This window comes from Acomys minous, assembly GCF_964271855.1.
Source record: "Acomys minous genome assembly, chromosome: 2".
NCBI classification, from domain to species: Eukaryota; Metazoa; Chordata; class Mammalia; order Rodentia; family Muridae; genus Acomys; species Acomys minous.
In genome coordinates this window covers 99,757,755-99,772,403 of record NC_140484.1, presented here as the reverse complement: position 1 = coordinate 99,772,403, position 14,649 = coordinate 99,757,755, and the positions used below count along the sequence as shown (strand labels likewise).

Genomic DNA, 14,649 nt, shown 5'->3' with positions numbered 1-14,649 from the left:
TTTTTTTTCTCAAAGAGAACATAAGGGAAACTCTTCTTGCCTTAGGTCTTGGAGATGCTTCTTGGCTATGATCCCAGAGAACTGACAAGAAGGACTTCCTCAAACTAAGATGCTAAATGTCAGTGGGATGGGAAGGCAACTGACAGAATGGGGGACAAGGGCTGCAAACCACACAAGGGGCTAATTTTAAAAGGCTCTATACCACTTCTGGACATGTACCCGAAAGATGCTCTAGCATACAACAAGGACATTTGTTCAACTACGTCCATAGTAGCTTTATTTGTAATAGCCAGAATCTGGAAACAATCTAGATGTCCCTATTGATATTTTTTAAAATGAAGAGAGAAGTTATAGGCTGAGACAGATTTATAAAGCACATATTTGGCAAAAGAACTTAGTCAAATTTATAGGGAACTCCTGAAACCCAACACTAGTGTGGCTTGCCCTGTGCTCTCTCCTTCCTCCAGGAACCACTCAGAAGCCCTGTCCGCAGCTCTTCCTCTCCTGCCTTCCTGAGCAGCCCTGCCTTGGCACTTCCCTCAGTGACCGCCCACGCCATGCCATGCCACCTCCTCCTGTGAACTGTGAACAACTGTCCTTTTCTCCCTTCCTCCCCTTCTCTCTTTTTTAGTACTGGGAATCAGACTTAGCCTTCTCCATACTAGGCCAGTGCTGAGTTAAACCCTCAGCCTTCTTTTTACTTTCTGACCTCACTCTGTAGTCTAGGCTGCCCTTGAATTTGCTGGTACTAAAGGCCTGTGCCGCACGACAGCCATCTTTTCAATGGCAGTCAGTTTCTTAAACCACTGAACTTACTATACACCAGATTTTCTACTGATAGATGAGTGTGTGCATGATGTGGTGTGTGTGTGTGTGTGTGTGTGTGTGTGTGTGTGTGTGTGTGTGTGTGTGTGTGTGTGTGCTGGTTCTTTGAGACAGGGTCTTAGTCGGTAAACCTGACTAACCCCAGACTGGAGAAATTTCTTGCTTCAGCCTCCCAAGGTCTGTGATTACAGTGTAATCCTTAAATCCCAGATCAGTCCCCTCCTTCCTTTTCCCATTGTCTTCCTCCTTCCTCTCTCTTCTTTCTCTTACTTCTTTTTCTCGTGCAATCGATCCTAGAACCTCGTCCATACTAGGCAAAGGCGTTAACACCTCAATCCTGAGCCAAATCTCCAGTTCTCACAGCATTTTGCAGCAACGTTTCTTTGACTATGACTGGATCTCACACATCTAACCTCCTTTTACAAATGTAGGTCCATTCTTAGTCACAGCTTTCTGATTGCTTCATCAAACCCAGAATTAGAGGGGATCCATTAGAGTATGAAGCAAGAAACGGAGAGCGTCCACTTCCAATTTGCGTCCCAGCGTGAGGTCCCTGACCCACTGGGAGGAGAGAATCCACCAAGGCTCTGTCCCCTCCCCTATGCATTGCATGGTTCCCTCGTCATCAGAAGTTATGGGGCGAGGGACAATAAGTCTGTGTCCATTGTGGGAGATTATAAGTAATCCTTCCTACACTGTTGATGGCTCAGAAGAGATCCCATGACAGAGGAGAGTGTGGAAATCACAGAGAGGGGAGTACATGGCGATGAACAGCTTTATGCCAAACACTGTGACCTCGCTAGCTTAGGGAAGGGCAGAGCGTGAATTCTCTGTCCATGAACAGAGATGCGAGTGTTAAAAACAGCTTTGGCTTTATTGCAGCAGCAACTGAGGGCCTGCAGCAGGGTGTCGACCATGGGAGGATGACCTCTTGGCGGGTCAGCTTTAGTCTGCAGCCCTATTTCCTGAGGTGGCTTCATGCAGCGAGCAAGTGCAGTGCTCCTTGGTGCTGTATGCGGCATCACTTGTTCCTAATTTCCTGTCTCCTCCCTCTCTTGCTTTGTCTTATTTATCACCACTGTCCATGTTTCTGAAAGCTCACTTGCTATAAATCACCTTGAAGACACTGGATTCTCTAGGGGAAATAAATTCTACAATGTCAGTTGTGTGATGTTATCAGTAATTGCTACGAAGTCCTGAAAAATGGACAATCACAAATCCTAGACTACAAAAGGCTTCACCTCCCAGCCTGAGAGTAAGCTGCCTGCATGGCCTCCCTGGCTTTAACTTTGAAAGCGGAGTCTCATGTTTACATTGAGGCTCAACGGCATCGTGGGCCTTTAAAAAATCATTTTATTTTAAGAGTTTTTATTTATTCACAGAAACAGTGACAGCATATACAAACCCTGTACATGCTGCCCTGTTGTCACAGATAGTATAAATTGGTTAAGTGATAGTGGTCTGAAAAATCCAGTTTTAGAACTCTATAACAAAATCTAGACAATTAGGATAAAAATATTTGATATGAAGGTCAATATTATGGAATAATTTTTTTGGGATAATGATAAAGAGTTCTTTTTGGGGATATAAACACATCCAGCCTTGGCATGTTAAAAGAGTCTTGTATGGAAAAACTATGGACAGCTCTGGTACTTGATCAAAATGTGGTTTCTTAAGCAGACTCTGAATGGAAAGTGCTTCAGAGATGCCTTACTGATTTATTTTGTAAAAAGAAGAAAATAAAAATCTTGTGATAACCTTTATGATTTCCCTAAATGTGCCATATGTGGGGAACTGACTGCATAATTTGTGTTAGTGGAGGGCTGAGTTCCCCTTTACAAAATATACACATACATATACATATAAAAGAAACCGTACAAGGTTATATAGTAGTAAGGATGGGTGTAACCTAGGTGGGTTTGTGAGCCTATCATTTGAGGCGATGTGCCACAAAGAGGTCACAACAAAAGGCTGTCCACCTATCAGTTCTGTTAAAAGAGGATGAAAAAAAACACGTTGGGAAAGTTTTCTGGGTGATAGTCTCAGGAGAAACACCGGGACGGAGCGGCTGAGAACTTGAGGCTTTTGTATGGTCTACAGCAGGGAACAATTTAAAGCTGCCTTTACATATCTAAAAGGCTAAGAGGAAGTCAAGCAGAAAGGTCACTGAATTTGTTTAACGTTTTTCCAGAGAAGAGTTCGGAATCAGTGGATGGGAAGTGTTTGGAGAGAAACTGTGCCTCAATACAAGGAGCACTTACTAGGGCTGTTTCAGCAGTGTGAGTTCAGTGTTATTACAGAGGCCCAGCTGTATGCTTGCGGACATCATGGAGAGCAGATTCAAACAGCTGGGTTAGACGATGACCTTTAAGGCTTTTTACAGCCTACAATTAAAAACAGTAGATACTACTTCCATTTCTGTAGTTGATGGACCAGCACTGTTTGTTACAGCAAAACTCTGTGTCTAGGTCTAGACATACCTAGAGTTCTTATTAATAGAGAAGGGCTGCCTCTGGGACAAGCAACAAACCAATAAATTATACACTCATTTGTACGTGCTCTGCCAACTTCCATAGTGGCAGCGCCCCTACTACGACCGAGTCAACTATCAGTGAGTGTGTCTGTACTGAGCACGGAGTGTGAAGAGATGTATAGCAGCTCTGTTGCATAATATGAATGCCACTCAGAAAAACAATGTAAATAATGTTGGTGACATAGACAGTAAAATATTCAATGTAATGAGAAAATAATGAAATTTGACTTTTGACTATATTATAAACTTTATTTTAATATAAAACAACAACAACAACAACAACAACAAACCAAAATCTTATCTGAATTCTAAAAGATTGATTCCAATAGGTACTCAAATTCTGTGAAAAAAATAAACCTGGCCTCACAGAATATTTTATCATTTTATTATCTCAATATCTGATGACATCTTTTTCATCTTGACCCATCTAAGTATCTAAAAATTAGGAGTAGATTCTAGCTCATTCCCTCCTGCCTGGGACGTCCTGGCAAGGCACCTCATTTTGGGAAGCAACATTTGGTGTACATACCTAGCCAGGTAAAAAACAAACACACGTTCTACTGCATACAGCTTCATAAAAGAAGGAGATTTGGCAAAAAACAGCATGGAGAGTGCTTAAGAAAGGACTTACTTCCACAGCAAATATGGTGAAGCATCCTGATTTCCACTTTACGTCACAACTCTCTCTCTCTCTCTCTCTCTCTCTCTCTCTCTCTCTCTCTCTCTCTCTCTCTCTCTCTCTCTCTCTCACACACACACACACACACACATCCAAGTATAAGTTAATGATAGTCCTGATTGTGAAGGGGAAAGCTAAGGTCCAGGGGCCTGAGAGATGGCTCAGTGGGCAAGACTTGCCATTCAAGCATAAGGGCTCAGGTGTGAACCCTCGGCAACCACACAAAGAGCTGGACATGATGTGTGTAGCTGTAATTTGAGTACTGAGAGCACGGAGAGAGGAAGATTCTGAGAGCTCCCTGTTTGGCCAGTCTAGTTGTAATGATGAGTTCCTGATTTAATGCAGGACTTCACTCAAGGCAAGAAGGAGTAAAAGAGAGGATGACACCCAATGCTGTATTCTGACCTCTGCAGTAGCTTGGTGTGTGTGGGGGGCGGAGGAGAGGGAGAGGGAGAGAGACAGAGGGAGAAGGATGGAAAGAGGTGGGGGGGGGGGAAGAGGGAGATATGGAGAGAGGGAGAGAGAGGGTGAGAATTAGAATGAATTAAAGACCTATGACTCATGACACCCACAGTCCACTCACCCCAAGGTTATGATATCTCCGATGCCACAGTGAGGTCCAAGAAATGGCAGTTAGTCTGTGTGAAATCAGAAAATGGTCACTTGCAACCTCAGGAACCCTCCAACCACACTTGATCCCAGCCCCAGTCCACATGTCCTGGAGGTGCAGGCGCCTGAGGGCAGAGGCTACATGAAACTCCACCCCCATAACCTGACACCCAGTGCATATGTATCTTGTTGATTCCCTTATGCCGTTGGGTGATACTCCACATCTGGCATCTGCTGATTGTTCACTGACCATACTTTGGCTCTTGAGGTCAGAGGCTGCAGAAAATACCTTCCTTGTTACACATGTACTGCATGGATGATGACTTCTGAAGTCAGGGATAAACTCTGCTACTCAAAAAAGAATCCTTTTCATGATATCAGAAGCTATTCCACACCTAGATAAGCAGAGGTCACTTCAGATGTCCAACCAAGGGAATCATAACTGAGTGTCCTCACAACTAAACTTCAGAAAGCATTTAGTTCCTTCCAGTTAAGCTGATGGGTCACCAAGAACTGATTTAATTGACCACTCATCACAAGTGTGCCAAAAAGGCTCAACCAAGAAACTAACTCCAGATGTAGAAGTAGCAATACAAAAATGCAAGTTACACAAAAAGCCAAAACAATGAGTCTTCCTCCAAAAACCAATCCCATAGAAATGTCTCTTAGTGAGAATGACTTAACAAAATCCCAGACAAAGAATTTAAGGAGACTATCATAAATATGGTCAGTGACTTCAAAGGGGATACAGACAAACTCCTGAATGAATTCAAAGAGCACATGAATAATCTTCTGGGTGAATTCCAAGAGAACACAAGTCTGTTCAGGATGTGAAAATAAGAGTTTGATAAAGAGATAGATATACTAAAGGAAAAACAAATGAAATGATAATGAAAGTGAAAAATTCAATAAGCCACATTAAAAAACCTCAGTGGAAACCCTAATAGAGTGAGTCATGGAGATGACAGAATATTGAGTCTTGAAGACAACTGTATTAGACCATTCACTCAAAGCAATGATAACTTAAAAAATGAGTGGATGATACGAGATATTTAGGACAGCATGGAAAGATGAATTCTATGAATTATGGACACAGAAGAAATATAATTATGTGCCAAAAGCACAGAAAATATTTTCAATAAAATCATAGAAGTAAATGCCCCAAATCAAGAGAAGAGAGACCCATCCAGCTACAAAAGGCATAAAAATTACCAGAAAGTAACAAACACTACAGAAAGGTTGGCAGAAATAATGTAAGAATTGAACGATGAGGAGTGTTGTGAAGGCTGTTTTCTACATGTCTTCATGGCTGTCACTAACATGACTACCTGAAGAGATGTGAAGAGCTAATTGGAAAGCAGGGGTCAGCAGGTGTGTGTGTGTGTGTGTGTGTGTGTGTGTGTGTGTGTGTGTGTGTGTATGTGTGTGTGTGTGTATGTGTGTGTATGTGGTGTAAGATAATAAAAGTTAATGGATAAATGAGAATATTGTGAATGTGATAATACATAGACTAGATGAATAAAACTGTCAATATATAAAGAAATGTGAAGGAAACCTGACAATTAGATTCCCCAGGTAGAAGCACTTTAATACCAATTGCTGACAAAGTAAACAGAGTCCCCTAAGCAGACTTCTGGGAATGAACTTGGTAAGACAACTTGGAGAAATTGCCTAGCAGTACCTACTGAAGCTCATACTACACATTACAAAATCCATTAAATTCAGAATTTTGCACATAAACAATCACAGTGTTCATCTAGATGGTCTCGTGGCTGTCACTATTGGAAGACGAGCAGATACCGGTCTCTGTAGTCTTACTCATAGTGCTAAGAGATAGCAGAGGGAACATAATGGTCTGTTGGGCACTTGGGCTATAACTTAGTTTTCTTCCCCGACTCTGTGATAAAATGCTCCGACCAATGAAACTTAAGGGGGAAAAGACTTATTTTGGCTCCCAGTTCCAGGCTGGGAAGACACAGCAGCAGGACCTTCAGGGAGCTGGTCACATTGCATCCACAGTCAAGGAGAGTGACAAATGTATGCCTGCTACTCAGTTCCTCCCCACATTTGTACAGTCCAGAATCCTTGCTCAGGGAATGATCATTCCCATGTTTAAGGTGGGCCTTCCAACATCAATTCATATAATGGAGACAATCCACTGCAGTACTTGCTCAAAGGCCATTCTTTGAACTGATCCTGGCTTCTGTAAAGTCGACAGTTAATGTTAATCACATTATATTTGGGGAAATTGGAATTTTATCACACATGGACAGTAGCAGTATGTTGACAACAGAGTATGAATGGATGATATATTGGTACATGCAGCAAACATGACAAGCTGAATATTCTATTTTAAATGTTAAGTTTTATCTCTTTGATTTTTAAAGAATTGGATACATGGGTGTTGTATTTATGCTATTTCCATTCCTTCCCCCAACCCATCCTCCTCCCATGTCTGTGTCCCCTCACTCCCTCTCAAATTATTGACCTATTTGTCTTTAAATGTTATTATTACAGACACACACACAGAGGCATGTGTACATGTGTGTACATATAAAGGCAAACACACACACACACACACATACACACACACATGCCTGTTCATCCACCCAGCTAAGTTCATGAGCCTGCTTATTCTGAAAATCACACGGCTGAAATGCTTCAAAAATTGAAGCTGTCTTAGAAATTGTATGACATAAGTGGAAAATCCCACACATGACCTTAACATGAAGGGTTGCAGTCAAATGCAAATATACTAAACACATGGCATGAAGTTAACCCACAAGTCTTGGGTATAAGATGCCTATGAAACATAAGTAAATTTTGTAAATGTTCCCAGGTTAAAAAAGCTCAAAACCAGAAGCCTCTCTTTCCCAAGCATTTTGCATAAGGGATACTCAACCTGTAGTTGATGCCACTTATCACAGTAAATTTAAAAACAGAAAAAGGAATAAGTGGGCTCCAAGTCACCGTAGTCCAAAGAAAGGACAGAGGACAAAGGAGGCTAGCCAGCAAGCAGGTCCAAGGCAGGGTAGCAACAGTGTTCTAGTTCCTGATGTGGTGGTTACAGAGGCATAATGGAGTTTTTGTAGCTCAGGAAGCTATACATTTTGATATGTGTTTTCATATGCATATCATTCTTCAATAAAAGTGGAGGGCAGGGCCAGGGGGCTGGCTCATTGGGTAATGTTGTCTGCTGCCGAGACAGGCGACCTGAATCCAAGCTCTGGGGCCCACATGGTGGAAGGAGAGAACTGACTCCTAAAAGAAGTCTCTGATTTCTGCATGCCCCTGTGTGTGCATTTGTGCATGCTCTCTTTTATGTTTGTATGTACACACACACACACACACACACACACACACACACACACACGTAATATATTTTTAAAATGAAGAGCAATATAAATTATGGACCATAAAAGAATCTTTATGTAAAGCTCATACATAGGTGGGTCAAAAACTTCTACAGTTTTTGTCTGCACACATTTGGAATTGCAGCCTTCCTGGCAAGTGGCTAGAGGTTTACTGGTTTGCTATTGATTGCTTTATTTAGTTTAAATGTTTTGACTCCCAGCCACAAACCACAGTCCTCTTCTGATAGAGCCAGAAGGCATAAGGGGAGGGGCTGGGAGGAGAGTGGGGAGAGGAAGTTCCAACTGGGATGTAGAGTAAATAAATAAATTAATTAATAAAAAGAAAGATCTTTAAAGACGTGAATTATTTCATGAGAGTCGTTGCTCAATAGTTCCCAGCTGCATGAGAATAAACGCCAAACTCTTTCAAACCTTCCTAGTTTTGTGTCACCTGGTTTTAAAGGCTGTGGTTACCCTATCCTAACAAGGCAGTCTGAGCCTTCTGTCTGTTTCAGCCACATTGGCTGCCTTCTTGGCCTTTTCTTGCACTCACAAGTGACTTTCCTGGAAGATGCCAGAGTATTTCCCATCTTTATCTTCCTCCTCCTCCTCCTCCTTTTCCCCTCCTGTTTCAACTATCTGCTTCAACTTCTCTGCTGCTGGAAGATCTTCTTTGATCCTCCTGTCTGAAATACCCTTATCTTACTGTAGAGCCAAGACTTACTTTGGACCACTACTAGCATCTGTAATAACAGCACACATCCATTTATTCATCCACACATTTATCCACCTGACCTATACATGCTCCTGGCAGAGAGTTTAGGTCCTAGAAGATTGTTACCTGTTTTGTTTTCCCTGTCCACTTACCCTTCACTATTTGAAACATGCAATAGCGAGTCCATGAAAGAGTACTGAAGACAGGAACAGACATTATGAATGCAAATAACCATGTGACACACCTTTGAGTTGTAAATAGGATTACATCCTGTTCCAATCTCCCGTGACAAAGTTAAAAAAAAAAAAGAGGAGACTATGTTTTTCTTTTGGGTAGTCTGCAGCACAGTGGCGCTGGGGAGTACATGGCGGGATGGTTGCTGCTCACCTTTAGTGCTGAAGTGAGATACAAAGACATCACTATGTTCAGCCAAGTTTGCTGGTATTAAATACCTATAAAAATGTGAACATTTCCACACATCAGAAACTAAAATGAACAACCAGAGTGAAAGGTTACTGGTAACTCTTGTGACATGCTAAAGATGCATATGTATTATATATGTGTATATATACACATATGTATGTATATAAGTATGTGTACATATTTACATGTATTGAATATATAACTACATCAAGAGTTCAGTTTGCATTCACACCTTTGTTTTGTATTCTACCAGGAGATTATCTTTTTTCTTAAAGATTTATTTATTTTTATTATATATACAGTGTTCTGCCTGCATGTACACCAGAAGAGGGCACCAGATCTCATTATAGATGGTTATGAGCCACCATGTGGTTACTGGGAATTGAACTCAGGACCTCTGGAAGAGCAGACAATGCTCTTAACTGATGAGCCATCTTTCCAACCCCAGGAGATTATCTTATAAAGCCACATTACATTAACACTCAAAGACAGTGCAACAACAAAACAGTCACACACAGTGTGAGTGGTCACAAATGTTTCAGGAGCGACCACAAAGAAGGAAGCAAGAGCCTGTGTGCACACACCTAGCCCAGCAGAGCCAGAAGAGATTATACCATAGGCTGACCAGCAGACATTCTGGTACCTTCATGACTACACCTCAAGGACACACGGGAAACACGGGAGAGACTCAGTGGAAGAAATGCTGTGATGAAACCTATCTTATCAAACGCAGAGAAACAGTCTTTACATCAAAAGGTTAACCTTCCCCAAGACTTCAGGATACATGTCTCCTGTGACGGCATTATGCAGTTCGTGTAGATTGTGTGGGCCGGAGAGGTCACTGCCTTCCTGGAAGTTGCTAAGAGCACACATCTGGGTTGTTTTTGTCTTTTTAAATGAGATTGTAGGAAAGCTATACTTATGGCTGCATGATGCTGCACAAATGCTCTCATTTTGTTTTTGCCCATTTCATTTACAGTTTCATTTCTAAATAAATGCAGGCACACAGAAACCTGCAGAAACAGTAATAAAGATGTGCCTTACAACCAGCTCCCAATGAGTCTGGTGTTGGACATGCACACCGCACTCTTTCTGTGAGCTGAAGCTGCTGACTGCACCCAGGTTCCCCCCCCCCGCCCCCACCGTGTTGGTGCACTTGCTGCTGTGGTCCTCACAAGACCACCTACAGGAGAGCTGTGAAGAGGAGGCTTACTCTGGCTGTCACACATGATGGTGTGAGTGAGGGTCTGTGTTTCATGACATCTTCCTGCTGACAGTGCAGGCTGTGGACCTAGGGAGAAGCAGGTGGTGTGCACATGTGCAGGTGCCCGCATCCCGGCCTTTTTCCTTCTCACAGAGTTGGCAGAACCCAGTTATATAGGCCTTGCCTGATCCTACCCACCTCCCAAAGGGCTGTCCTCAAAGCCTGAAGAGCCAAAGCCACACCTATGCCAATTCTCTACTGTCCCAACAATGTCCTGTACAGCAAAACAGTATCTTTGTGGTCCAGGATCCCACCTTATATTTCATTCTCATATTTCTAATCTAGATTTTAAAAATCAGAAGCCATTACTCAGACTTGGGTGTGGCATGCCACTCAGTTCCAGTGTGTCCTGCAAGGCTTTGCTACATTCTTCTGCTGGGAACCCGTGGAAGTGACAGCCTCCAATGAACAGCAGGGGCGTACACTGTCATTTCATCTATTACTGATGATGCTAATTTATATCTCTTTGTTAAGACTTCATTGCTATTTAGTTGTCTGCCATTAAAGACTGCAGAGTGTTCCACTTGTAATCAATAAACCATCTTGAAGGATGCTATGTATTTAAACAGCCCATTTCTCACTAAGCCACTCCCCCGGGCTTTATAGTTAGGGACATACTTATCTGCACCAATTAGTACTCAATGACTCTTAGATGCTGGCTTCCTAATTTCTCTGCACTTTCCTAATACAGAAAACCTTCCCTCATCCTTATTTATTTCTCTATTCATTTACTAGCTTCCAATTTGGATGCATATATTTCCCACTAATCATCATTATCTATATAACAAGCAATAGTCTGTTACCATAATTATTAGCTTGAGACTTCAGTGGTCTCAGTATCTATCTGGTTTACCTTTTCATTATTCAGCGTTTGTTTGTTCCTGTTATGTCTCTTTATTTTTCTGTGGTGCTGCAGTTTGTGCCAGAGCCTTGCAGATTCCAATGACTACTCCACATTGAGCCAGCCCCCTGGCCCTTTACAAGTATTCTTACAGAGTCCTTTCCTGGAGTATGCGTGCTTTCTAGTGCTGTGATAAACACAACGGCCAAAAGCAACTTGGGGACAAAAGGGTTTGTTTGGCTCACAGGTCACAGTCCCTCATCAACAAAGCCAAGGCAGAAACTAAGGCTAGAAACCTGAGGCAGAAAATGAAGCAGAGGCCATGGAAGAACACTGCTTACTCTCCATGGCTTGTTCAACTTGCTTTCTCATACAAGCCATGGGTGCCCGCCCTTAACATTAATTGTTAATTAAGAAAATGCAGCTGGGCGTGGTGGCGCACGCCTTTAATCCCAGCACTCGGGAGGCAGAGGCAGGCGGATCGCTGTGAGTTTGAGGCCAGCCTGGACTACAAAGTGAGTCCAGGACAGCCAAGGCTACACAGGGAAACCCTGTCTCGAAAAACCAAAAAAAAAAAAAAAAAAAAAAAAAAGAAAAGAAAAGAAAAGAAAAGAAAAAAAAAGAAAGAAAGAAAATGCACTATAGACTGTTTATAGGTAAGTTTGATAGAGCTTTTTTCAACTGAGGTTCCTCTTCCCAAATGACTCCAGCTCGTATCAACTTGACAAAAATTTAATCAGATCATGTGTATGTAGTGTGGAGGAATGTCTTGATTGGATGTAACAACTATCAATTAAACGCTGTTTAGCCAATCAGCTGGGCAGAAGGACAGACAGTGGAAGGTGGGACTTCCTGGAGAGGGGGAGTAGCCTGCAGTTGGCAGTTAATGGGTGAAGGAGGAGACAGGCCGCTGAGGATCAGATTGGCAAGTGCTTGGGATATATGTAGGTTATGAGGTTTAGAATAGTTTATTGTTAAAAAAGTAGCAGTTTAGATTTTGTCAGGCTTAATGCTTGCAGCTTTGAATTACATTTCAGTCTCTTTGTGTCAGTTATTGGCTTCCTAGGCCGAACAGATACATTTTATTGTAACAGTGTAGTGTTCGTGTAGTTTGCAGGTACCTGTATGCTCATGTCTGTGTGTATATCCAAAGTTGACTTCAAATGTCTTTCTCATATTCCTCTTTATTTATCGTACCAGGGTCTCTTGGTGAAACCCAAGCTTGCCGATTTCGAGAATTTAGCTGCAGCTTGCCCTGGGGACACCCTGTGCTGAGATTACAGAAGTCACAATGCCTGCCTAGTTTTTGTGTGGGTTCTAGGGATCCAGTCTTTATGTGTGCATGGCAAGTGTTTCAGCCAGTGGGTCCTCTGCCTAGCTCCAGAGCCCACTCTTTACTGAGTAACGGCTGTCATGTGTTAGCCAGTTCGTATGATTCCTCCAGCTTCACTTGCCTCACCTTCACCCTCCAAATGCTGCCTCCATGGCAGTCCCTGGGATCTGTACTCTGCAGTGGCTTCTGGCTTAGGCTTCAGCAGTGGGTTTGCCACTTAAATTGACCTTTCTCCATGTAAAGCACATGACAGGTTCATAAAAAAATTTCATAGTTGGTTCCTGGACAAATGAAGAAAATCAAAAGCAGTGGGGACCTTGACCCCACAGAAACTGTGATCTTAGAGGATTCTATAACTTAGATCTAGCATATCAATTTATTGTTACAGCTTTCTCCATTCTTGATATTTGGGAGGGTTACGTACTCTAAAGAGCATATTAGTCTTTTATTATAATTTTGTCAGTTTTCCATTACTGCTTATGTGCTAAGGTCTGTGACATGTTTTAAAATCCCGGTTCATTTTGGGGACACTATTCCCCTCCATTTGTAAACGTGTAAATCTCAGCTGCAGAAAGGCTCCCTTTTTGTAACTCTCACCTCTGATCAGCTCTACCTCACACTGACAGAATGATTTTACAACTTTAAGAGAAGCATTGTTTTGACACAGGAATCTACTGTGTGACAATCACTTCAGGGTGACCAGGACATTAATCATCTGTTTCTTCATTCTAAAATATTTAAAACCTTATCTTCCAGTTACTTTGAAATATGCAACTCATTACCAACCAAAGTAGCTTACTGAGCACCAGAACACCAGAGCTTACCGACGTCACTCACCCCGTTGATCAGCATCTCCTATGCACCCATCTTCCTTAATCACCATCCCACTCTCAGCTTCAGTGAGATTGGCTTAGGTCCTAAATGTGAGAACATAAAGTATTGGACTTTCTGCACATGGTTCATAGTCATGTCATTGCAAGCCATAGAGTTTTATATTTCCAGAGTTGAATAAGTGCAGCATGGAGTAACTGTGTTTACCTGATTTACGGGGTGTGGGGTGGGGAGAATGCTCAGAAGTTCAGAGCCCTTGCTGCTCTTACAGAGAGGACCTGTGCTCAGTTCCCAGAACCCACATGGTGGCTCACAGCCACCTGTAACTGCAGTTCCAAGGGCTGCAATGCCTTTTTCTGGGTACTGCAGGCACTGGGCATAGAAGTGGTGCACAGACCCAGGCAAGCATTCACACATGTGAAATAAAAATAAATAAATCTTTATAAAAAATGAAGCAAGTAGACATGTTTACTTATTTTTTACCTTTAAGCTGGTCAGTAAAACTGGATAAAGAGGCCATCTCTAACAGAAAGAAATCCAAGTGCACTATGCTATACACAATCAGACTTCCTCTGTTCTTATTTGCTTTCAAGCCTATAGCCAATATTTTTCATATCCAGAATTAATAACAAATCTGTTCCCTGAAAGGCTTAATAAAAATGGTGATATTACCAGCAAATTAATTAATCTACTCTAAAATGGGGGAAGTATTGTAGAAGAGTCAAGAGTTCCTCTCAAGGCACTAACTTGGAAGAGCATAACCATTTGTGCTTATTTTGCAGACTTTTAAGTCCCACTGTGACACATCCAAGAGAGTTGCTACTCACATATGGCCTGTGTGTGATATATGCATGTGTTTGCGAACCCAGGAATGAGTGCGTCTGTGTAGTGTATCCACACACGTGTGCATGCTGGGCTTTGCAATAGTTAGTGTGCCCCATAGTGCAGTATGGGGCAATAGATGACTCTTAAGTCATATAGGGATCAAACATTGGGTTTGGGTGAAGCCAAGGTGACATTTTATAGTGATGGCCTGCTGCACAGTAAGAGAGAGAAGCTTCAAGGAACTCCTCCAAATAAGTGTGGGATGCTGATTTTTGCCTCATAAAGATGTCATCTGTGTCATCCTTACCCACAGAACAACCTTGAGCCACTGTTGGCTTTTCAGTGCTTGTAAACATGTATTGATGTCAGGTTGAAAAATATCCACCACTTCATCATGCACCTTCTCTAGCCATCACTT

The 14,649-nt window shown here is 42.2% G+C and overlaps 1 protein-coding gene across 5 annotated transcripts in view; it reads right to left on the bottom strand.

Moving 5' to 3' along the window:
- The window catches only part of OTUD7A (OTU deubiquitinase 7A), a 317,547-nt gene that overhangs the window by 183,518 nt on the left and 119,380 nt on the right, over positions 1–14,649 (bottom strand). The window contains exon 1 of one of the 5 annotated variants that reach the window (XM_084755966.1): positions 13,413–13,466. The exons of the other annotated variants lie outside the window; for them this stretch is intronic. The gene's annotated coding sequence lies outside the window, so the exon portion shown is untranslated. Of the gene's footprint in view, positions 1–13,412; positions 13,467–14,649 lie in introns of those variants that run through there. 5 annotated transcript variants of the gene reach the window in all.